General features: G+C 32.2%; 1 long non-coding RNA gene across 1 annotated transcript; it reads left to right on the forward strand.

Moving 5' to 3' along the window:
• The first annotated feature begins 371 nt into the window (after positions 1-371).
• Positions 372-7933, forward strand: LOC129922804 (uncharacterized). Its single transcript, XR_008774700.1, has 3 exons — positions 372-660; positions 1779-1897; positions 3142-7933. It is a non-coding gene; the product is annotated as an uncharacterized LOC129922804 (long non-coding RNA).
• The last annotated feature ends 1021 nt before the right edge of the window (positions 7934-8954 follow it).

Raw genomic sequence — 8954 nt, forward strand, 5'->3', positions numbered from 1 at the left:
TCATCCCCTCGCCCCTACCTCATACAAACCAAAGATTTAGATCTACTAGATCTAGCCCAGTAACATAATGCATTTCTTAGTAAAGTTTAGAATAGACTTAAAGATTCTAGATATTACGGTACACTCGGGTAAGGCATAGGCTACTGAGAAAACAACGCATTCATAGAAATTTAGGCTATTGTACTAGATCTAGGTCATCCCCTCGCCCCTACCTCATACAAACCAAAGATTTAGATCTACTAGATCTAGCCCAGTAACATAATGCATTTCTTAGTAAAGTTTAGAATAGACTTAAAGATTCTAGATATTACACTCAGGTAAGGCATGCTACTGAGAAAACAACGCATTCATAGAAATTTAGGCTATTGTACTAGATCTAGGTCTCTAACTTATATAACCTATAAATAGGCTTATTACTATTTACTATATATAGAATCTAGATCTACACTAAGTTCTAATAAGAGTCAGCGTCGTAGCCTCATTTAATGAATTTTTGAATTGGTAATTTTTAATTAGACATTTGTGTTTAGGCCTAAAGATGTGTAGGCCTATATGTCTTTATTTCTTACATTAAGTTATTTAAGATCTAGATTTAGATGGCGGGGAGTAGGCCTGATTCCAATAAAACTTCTACATCTAAAAAAAATACAGTATATTTTGGTAAGTAGTCTTAGCTAGAGAATTAAGTTACCAGACATATGATGATGATGATGATATCCTAATCAATGAAAATTGATATAGGCCTACAGTCTAGATTTAGTGCAGTGGCCGAGCGGTAAAGCGCTTGGCTTCTGAACCAAGGGTCCCGGGTTCGAATCATGGAATTTTTAAATTTGTGATCTTTGGGCGCCTGTTAGTCCACCCAGCTCTAATGAGTACCTGACATTATTAGTTAGGGAAAAGCGGTTGGTCGTTGTACTAGCCACATGGCATCCTTGTAAACCGTAGGCCACAGAAAGATTAAGAGCTATAGTCAATACGCAAAACTAATACTTTAATTATAACAATAAAGTAGGCCTACTTATATTAATAAGTCTATAGTTAACATGAGATATAACAATTTTACTTTAAATGAAAAAAAATGTATAAATGTTTATTCTATAAGAAATTGTAGGCTATAAATACATATAAGCAGATATTTTACATTCTAATTCTAACCCAGGACCCTTGAGATGTATGTGAACAGGTCAGAGTCAGTATAGTTCACATCTTATTGTGGCAAAAATTTATATAGGCCTAGAGAATTATGTGGCTAACGCTATTTCGTCCACCATTCCTTTCTTAATTAAACCCTAAAACTGAAAACCTAGTAGGCCTACCTTAATTCATAAACACTGTGAAAGATGTAACGAAATTTCCAAATGACCCTTTTTACTTCTCAATTATCTTCCTCCCCCGCAAAGAACAATCTACTATCTTCCAACTAAGAACAGGACACACACCACTATTAAATTACCACATGAACAAAATAAACTCCACACAACTCCCCCTTAGCAGACACCGCACCCACTCCTTTGAAATCGTAAACCATATCCTCTTTGAATGCCCCTCCCTAACCCTCCTTAGGCAGACCCTACTTCCACTACATTCCAACATAACCAACACCCTGTATGGCAGTGCTGAACAACTGAAGAAAACAGCACACTTTTTTTCCTTGGCACAGTCTGCAAAAGAGCTCACAGCTCAGCAGCAATAAAGCTGGCTAGAAGAAGAAGAAGAAAAAGAACTTCTCAATTATCATAATACTATTTTTATTTTAATATTTTTGTACTTTTTAGAAGCTTGTGCAGTGAAAGAAGTTGTAAGCATTGAGGTCTACATAAATGAGGAATCCACATCTCATCCTTGTCCATTCTCGCTAATAGAAGCTGAAAATGTAGAATTGTTTGCTTCTGATGTAAGCATGAAGATTTTCTTTGTAACTAACTATCAAATTTTGAGGAGGCACTGTGGCTGAGCGGTAAAGTGCTTGGCTTCCTGGTGAAGACTGGGGTTTTCAATTTTGAGATCTTTGGACACCTCTGAGTCCACCCAGCTCTAACAGGTACCTCACATTAGTTGGGTAAAAGTAACTTTAGGTGGTTGGACGTTGTGCTGGCCACATGACACCCTTGTTAACCATAGGCCACAGAATCAGATGGCCTTTATATCATCTGCCCCATAGATCACAAGGTCTGAAAAGGGAATTTATCAAAGTTTTACTGATATGGAAGTTTACTAACATGGTTTTAATGAAGACATCTATCTTTTCATTTTTTGTTTACCAACAGGTAAACAACTTTTGTTGTCATTAACATGTGTTGATGACCTGTGATAATAAGCATTTATTTATTTCTCATTTATTCTTTTTGTAAGTTTTTTAGACATAAAAAATGAGCCTGGTGTACATGTTTGGTCTTTAGGTGACCTTTTTATCAAGTATAGTTCACCATAAAAAATAATTTAAAAAAAGATCATTTTTAGTTCTTTTCAAGTTCTTTTGAGAAGACATAAAAGTTGCTATTTAAAAAGAATAATTAATGATTAATTAATATAATTTCTTATAAGTAATATAATAATAATAATAATAATAGCTTTCATATAGCGCTAATTTCATGCTTTTAGCATGCTCAGAGCGCTAGGGTCCAATCTGATTTGCGGCATCAATTGGACACTTCTCGAATAAGGGCAATTTAAAAAAAAAAAAATTGTATTCTAACACATTTTGTATACAAAATCATTAGGAAATAAACTCATTCATTTAGTAGGCCTAATACATAGAACATACATGTACATTTCGTACATGTCAGTCTATCTTCCTCCTCTTTTGGGATTAAGTTCTTTAGAAAAGAAACAGAAAAAAAAAATATAATTAAAATATCATTTCTTGTATCATAAAGCTTGTAATTGGTTATTAAATTTCTTTCTTTCAACATCAGAAGCCATGAAATTATAGAGAATGTGTTTATATTTTGCAATTGATAATTATTAATAATGAAAATAATTATGCTAGACCCAAAAATAAAAGTTTTAATGTAAGTCTGCTTATATTAATATTATGTATTGACTTTTGTTGGAATAAAATTACTTTGTCTTGCACATATCAATGATATTATAAAAATAATATGTTAATCATGTTTTTGCTTTTCTTATTTTCAATAGCTGAAGAGCTTAATTTTATCAGAACTTCACAAATTTCTTCCCACTGAAGATGGACAAAAATATGTCTTATATGGGGTAAACCAAACTGGTAATACAAGTATCATAGCAGATGATACACTTTTGAAATCAATTATTTCAACATACATTTTGGATGGCAGCTTTAGAATTAAACAAGTATAACTCTACTTACAGTAGCTTTAGGGTTACCAGATTTCTACATGGCCAGAGGAGGACAAAATGTTAAAAAAAAACTTAAAAATTAAGAAGAAAAAAAAAGGAAAAAGAAACTTTAAAATCTCATTGTTTTTACAATGTATCTGATGAAGCCTGTCCGTAAATCATAGGCTGTAAACTTTGTCTTATATGAAGCGACTTTTTGCTTTTGCAATAGTTCAACACCAGTCCGAATGTTTTGAGCCCCATGCATAACATTTTCTTCAAATAGTACTGAATTTTGTTAAAAGTATGTTTTGCACTGAGTCTGTTTTATCTCCTATACACTGAGCATTGGCTACAAGGACGTGTGATATGCCTATGGACTGTCATACAATGGTCATGGTGGTTCTGAGTTTGTCCCTCCCATCCACCTGCAGGAAGTTTGGGCCAGGATATAAGTATCTTCAAATCCGAAGGAACATCCAAAACATGTAAAACAAACACCAAAAATAGTCTTTCCGTGTCAGTATAATGGTGGGAAATGCAGTAATAAAATAGAACATCCTGTGGAGCTCTGAGTAATAAGTTTCATTAGTAACAACCGTGAATAAACAATTACAAGTTAGTAATAGAACTTGTACTATTTATAAGTGTATTTGAAACTAAGATTTGAAGGAATTTGATTCATTGATAAATGGCATCCCTATAAACGAAAGAATGAAAGACAGAAATATTCACATTTCAGACCAGTACTTTCTGGGTGAAGGATACAACTCCAAAAAAGACATATCCTCCTTTTGCCTGTCGTCTGGTAACCCTGACTAGCTCTAAAGACTTATAATCTGTCTTTGAGTCAAGAAGACAAAATTGTATTATCATGCTTGCAATAATTGTTATTGTTTCTTTAGTTTAGGAAAACTCCCAAAAATCTAATTTTTAAACTAGATGTTTTTATTGAAGAAACTAAAAAAAAAATACATTTATATAATTGGTTGCCTTCAGTCTTAAATCAATGTGACTTATGTTGTAGACCATTTTTCCTAGTGGCTTAAGTACCCTAATTTGGAGAGTCTTGCAAATGTTTATAATGCCTTTAAATGCATATATATTCAGTAAAATCACGCCAAAATAATGTCACTATCCTGAAGTGCTACTGTAATCAGGATGAAATTTAAAGGCTTTTTTTGTTTGATTCAAGAGATGAAAGGAAATTTTAAAAAAATCTGAAACTTGTTGAAAATTGATTGAACTAAATAAGGGAAAAAACAAAACATTAAAATTTATAATTGTTCTTTTAACTTACAGTTTAAGCTGATCACAAAATAATTCATTTGTTTCAAGATACAACTATTCTCAGATAATTAATGGATGGCTGGTATGCACTCTTGATTTTCACCTCTCAATAGTTCAAACCTTGCCCACTGCCATCCCATTTCATCCTGTAAGAATCTTCAATTCTGAAGAAACATCAAATTAATTTATTAATTGGGTTGGATTGAACATTTTGTTTAGTGTAAAATCAAAAAAGATTTTAACTGTTTAGATTTTCACGAAATAAAATGGAGAAGCAGGTTCTTCTCAAAAGTTAGAGGTGGCTGAGTGGTAAAACACTTGGCTTCTGAATAGAGCTGTTACAAGTTTGAATCCTGGTGAAGATTGGGATCTTGAATGTCAAGATTTTTAGGACGAGCCTTTAATGTTGTACAAAAAGTTTAAAGGTATATGTTTGTTGAGCTGGCCACATGTTAAGACTCTTGATATAAAGGCCATTGATACTGTTGAGCTGTTCATCATCTGTTCCCAAGACTTAAAGATCTGAACTTTTTTTTCTTCTTTTTACTTGTTCAACTTTAGTCAAGACAAAGGAATCAATCTCTATAGTACTACTAGGTTTGTGACTTTAGATGGAGTAATTTCCAAAATATTATAATTCATTAATTCACATATATTGTCTCTTCTATAGTTTTAAATTAAAGGTACAAGTTTTATTTCAAGTTCAGGCTGAAGTTTTGTTTTATTTTCTATCAGCATATTTGTTTCTTTTGAAAAATGTTTGTGCTATGTAATTGGTGTGTGTTTAGTCTTCCTTAAGCTCCATGCAATTTTAAATTCTGTGTATTTTTTGTTACTAGAAAACCATTAAGATATTTATGTTTCACACCACATTTGGTAATACATTTTATAATAAATTAAATCTGATGGTTTTTTTTAAAACTATGACACATGTTATTTGCTTTTAAAGGCATACCCAGTATATTTTTTTTTATGCTTTTGTAACTCTAGAATTATATACAAATTATACATTGAAAGATTTCTATTTGTTATTGTGAAAACTTATTGACTATTTATTTTAGGTAATGAAATTAAAGTAATGGATTTTTTAAACCACAGTTTCAAAGAGCCAGAAGAAGCCAACAAAAAAACTTGTGCAGTAGAAACATGTTGATACACTGTGATAGATATTTGTTTTTTGTATCATTTTACACACAGACTTTAAAATGGCTGCAAGATTGTATACATATTTTCATCGATCTTCCTTTATTAATATATCTACTTACGTGCATATTTCTTAATTAGTCTATTTGATTTATTACTTTTATAGTTAATTCATGATAACAAATAGGTCTTTCATTGAAATATTTTTTTTTTGTTTGACTACATTTTCTAACATTGCTTGGCTACAATTATTTTTAAGGTTTTACTTACTGATGAATTATTAAATATAGCCAATCAGAAGGAGATGTTTTATGTTCATTTTGCCTAGTTGTGATTTTTTAAAATAGTTTTAGCTCAATCTAAATATTTATAAATTATACTTTTATGGGCTCTATAAAAAAAAGAAAAATGAATTACTAGAATTATATTAAATGTAAGTGACAAAACTGTTAAACATAACAATTGAAAACAAAAGTATATCATATTAGACAAAAACAATAACATCCAATGAAATATATTAACCATTGAAGACTGTTTTTTTTTCCTTCTTAATTTTAAATTTATTTAAAAAAAGAATAGTAATTGAATACTTTGCTTGACATTAAAGTCAATAAACCACCATGCTGTATAAATGGAGAGGTAACACTTTGATGCTAGTCTTAACCCATAAGCACTTTAAACTATAGATTTACTTATATCTCAAGAAGTCTACTGTATGCATTTAGTGGAAGGTACTTTAAAGCTGTCATTGGTGGAAGTGTTAATGGAAATAAGCACTCCACTGCCTATAAAATGCTTCCAATGGCATGTATCTCAAACAGCCTCTGACAACCAGTCCAGCTTCTGGCTTTCACATGTCCACTAACAGAGAAAAGGGCAAAGGTGAGTAGCTGGGGCCTAAACCAATAACATTCAAGCAGGAGGGACTCGCTAGCTTGGCTGGCTACCCACCTAGGAGAAGGAAAACTCAGGTATTCAAAACTCTGCTGCATTGCAGCTATATCCAATCATGGGAAAGGCTTTGGGAGTCAACCCTGAGGACAAACCAGGAGACGGTGACCGTTAGACAGCTTGCAGCACATAGTGCTACACCTTGGCAGAGCCTGTGATGCCCCTGGTCCTGAACTGTATAGGCACTGTCATTCTTTGGAAAGATCATCTGTGAAGAGTGAGACGAAACTGCTCTGTGAGTGACATCATTCCGAGTATAGCTAATGCCCAGGCATTAATCATATTACCATGAGATGATCTATAGTTGTTTCACTCGAAAAGAACCATGCATACAGAATGTTCCTTTTTAAGAGACATCCAGAAACACAATAAAAGAGACCCACCCATTTTATCTGCTTTGCTACACAATGCTGATCTTTTCAAATACCTAAAGGGCACTCAACAAAATCTTACAACAGAACTTGAACATCAAGAATCACTTCTGATTTAATCTTGTACAAATGTAAGAGATAAAGAAATAAGAAAAAAGTGGGATGATTGCATTTATGTGGCAATGAAAATCAAGATGTGATGATGAGATGAGTTAAAGTCTTTTTTTTTCTAATCAGGTTTTTCAAAGTCATCCTCATATTCGTTTTAAAGAGTTAACAGTACAACTCAGTGTGACTGAGCAGAAAACAAGCTACTGTGAAAGCTGTGGGACCCTTAAAGAAACCAGCCATCCCACATATACTTTAGAGTAGCATCTCTTTGATACAGCATAAATTATGTAACATATAAATATATGTGTGAATTATTTGATTAGTCTACATCTATACAGCTAAACTTCTTCCACAGCTAGTTAGTGTAGTCATTTCTTATGGTGTTATTTCCCTTAGAATGATTATCGGAAATCCTCTCCATATGTACAGCTTCTTATTCTTTCATAGCTCCACCATTTGGAAAAAAAAAGTTCAAAAATACAGAAGCCCAGAAATGCATGCATAACATAAACCTATATGTGTGTATATAGAATCAACTCAAAAGTAATGCTAAGAAATAAATAAAACAAAAAAATATATTTTGAAACACAAGAAAATGTAAAATAAAGGGATGTGAATCACAGATCATCAAAAAAGAAAAATCTCATTAAAAAAATAAAAACAGTTTCACATATAAGCCTAAGTGATCGATTATACGACTGTTTCTAAGCCTGAGCTTTTAACATACTGGTTGGGTGTAATTGAAAATAAACTAGTGAATATTTTTTTTAAATAAAAAAAAAAAATCATATGAATGCATAGTTGAAAGCCAAATGGGGACTCTTAAACAATAAAGGGGTACTTATAAAAACTTAAAAACAAGTTTAGAACCGCTGATCTGTACCATTAAAAAACATTTTTGTGAATAGTTTTTTCAACTTAACATTACACAAGACATTTCAAATTTTATTCTTCATTCCGAGGATACCCTTATAAAAAAAATACAACAAAATGAAACAAAAAGATAATATCAAGTCCAAGGCACTCGTATATAATTGGGCTATAGGTAGAAAAATATATTCTAGACTTGCAAAAAAATGAAAGACAATATAGATATTCATATGTAACAATAAGAAATCGCTGAGATTACAATAGCAGAAAAAAAGCAGCATCAGCATTTTAAGCATTTTGCAAATGAAAAAAAAAATATATGTATAAAAAAATTCATTAAAGCCATTAAATAATAGAAAAAAAAGTGAAATGACATTCGGCCGATAAATTAAATGTGTGTAAATACTTGACAAAGTCAAGCCTAGGTAAGACAACATGGCTGATATTATAGCGATAGTTATTTGTTTTGTTTTGCTAGAGTTTGAAAATGGAGATGACAGCCCATGGAATGTTACAAGCTGCAAATATGTATAGCTATGAGATAATAACATCAAAAACAATAAACAAATTTGTATAGCACCATTAGCAAACATTTTTGTAACTGTTTTGTCACAGTCAACTGTGTCAATGGACAAGGGACAGTACTAGTATAAATGTTTAAAAAAAAATCACTAGTCAATTTTTATGTAATTGAAAGCCTTCCAGAGAAACACAGACAGAGTGTGTAAGGCAGTTCAGGACAGCAAGGCAGTTAAGCTAGTGTGGTACAATGTGAGCCTTCAAGAATGTAGCAGTACAAGTCCAGGACTAGACACAGAGACTAGTAGAGTTTAGTATGGCAGTTTGGTTATGTACAGCAAAGCATTTGTAGTTAGTGTATTGCGTAGCCAATTGTGTGGTATTAGCTGTTATTTATAA

This window comes from Biomphalaria glabrata, chromosome 14, assembly GCF_947242115.1.
Source record: "Biomphalaria glabrata chromosome 14, xgBioGlab47.1, whole genome shotgun sequence".
NCBI lineage: Eukaryota > Metazoa > Mollusca > Gastropoda > Planorbidae > Biomphalaria > Biomphalaria glabrata.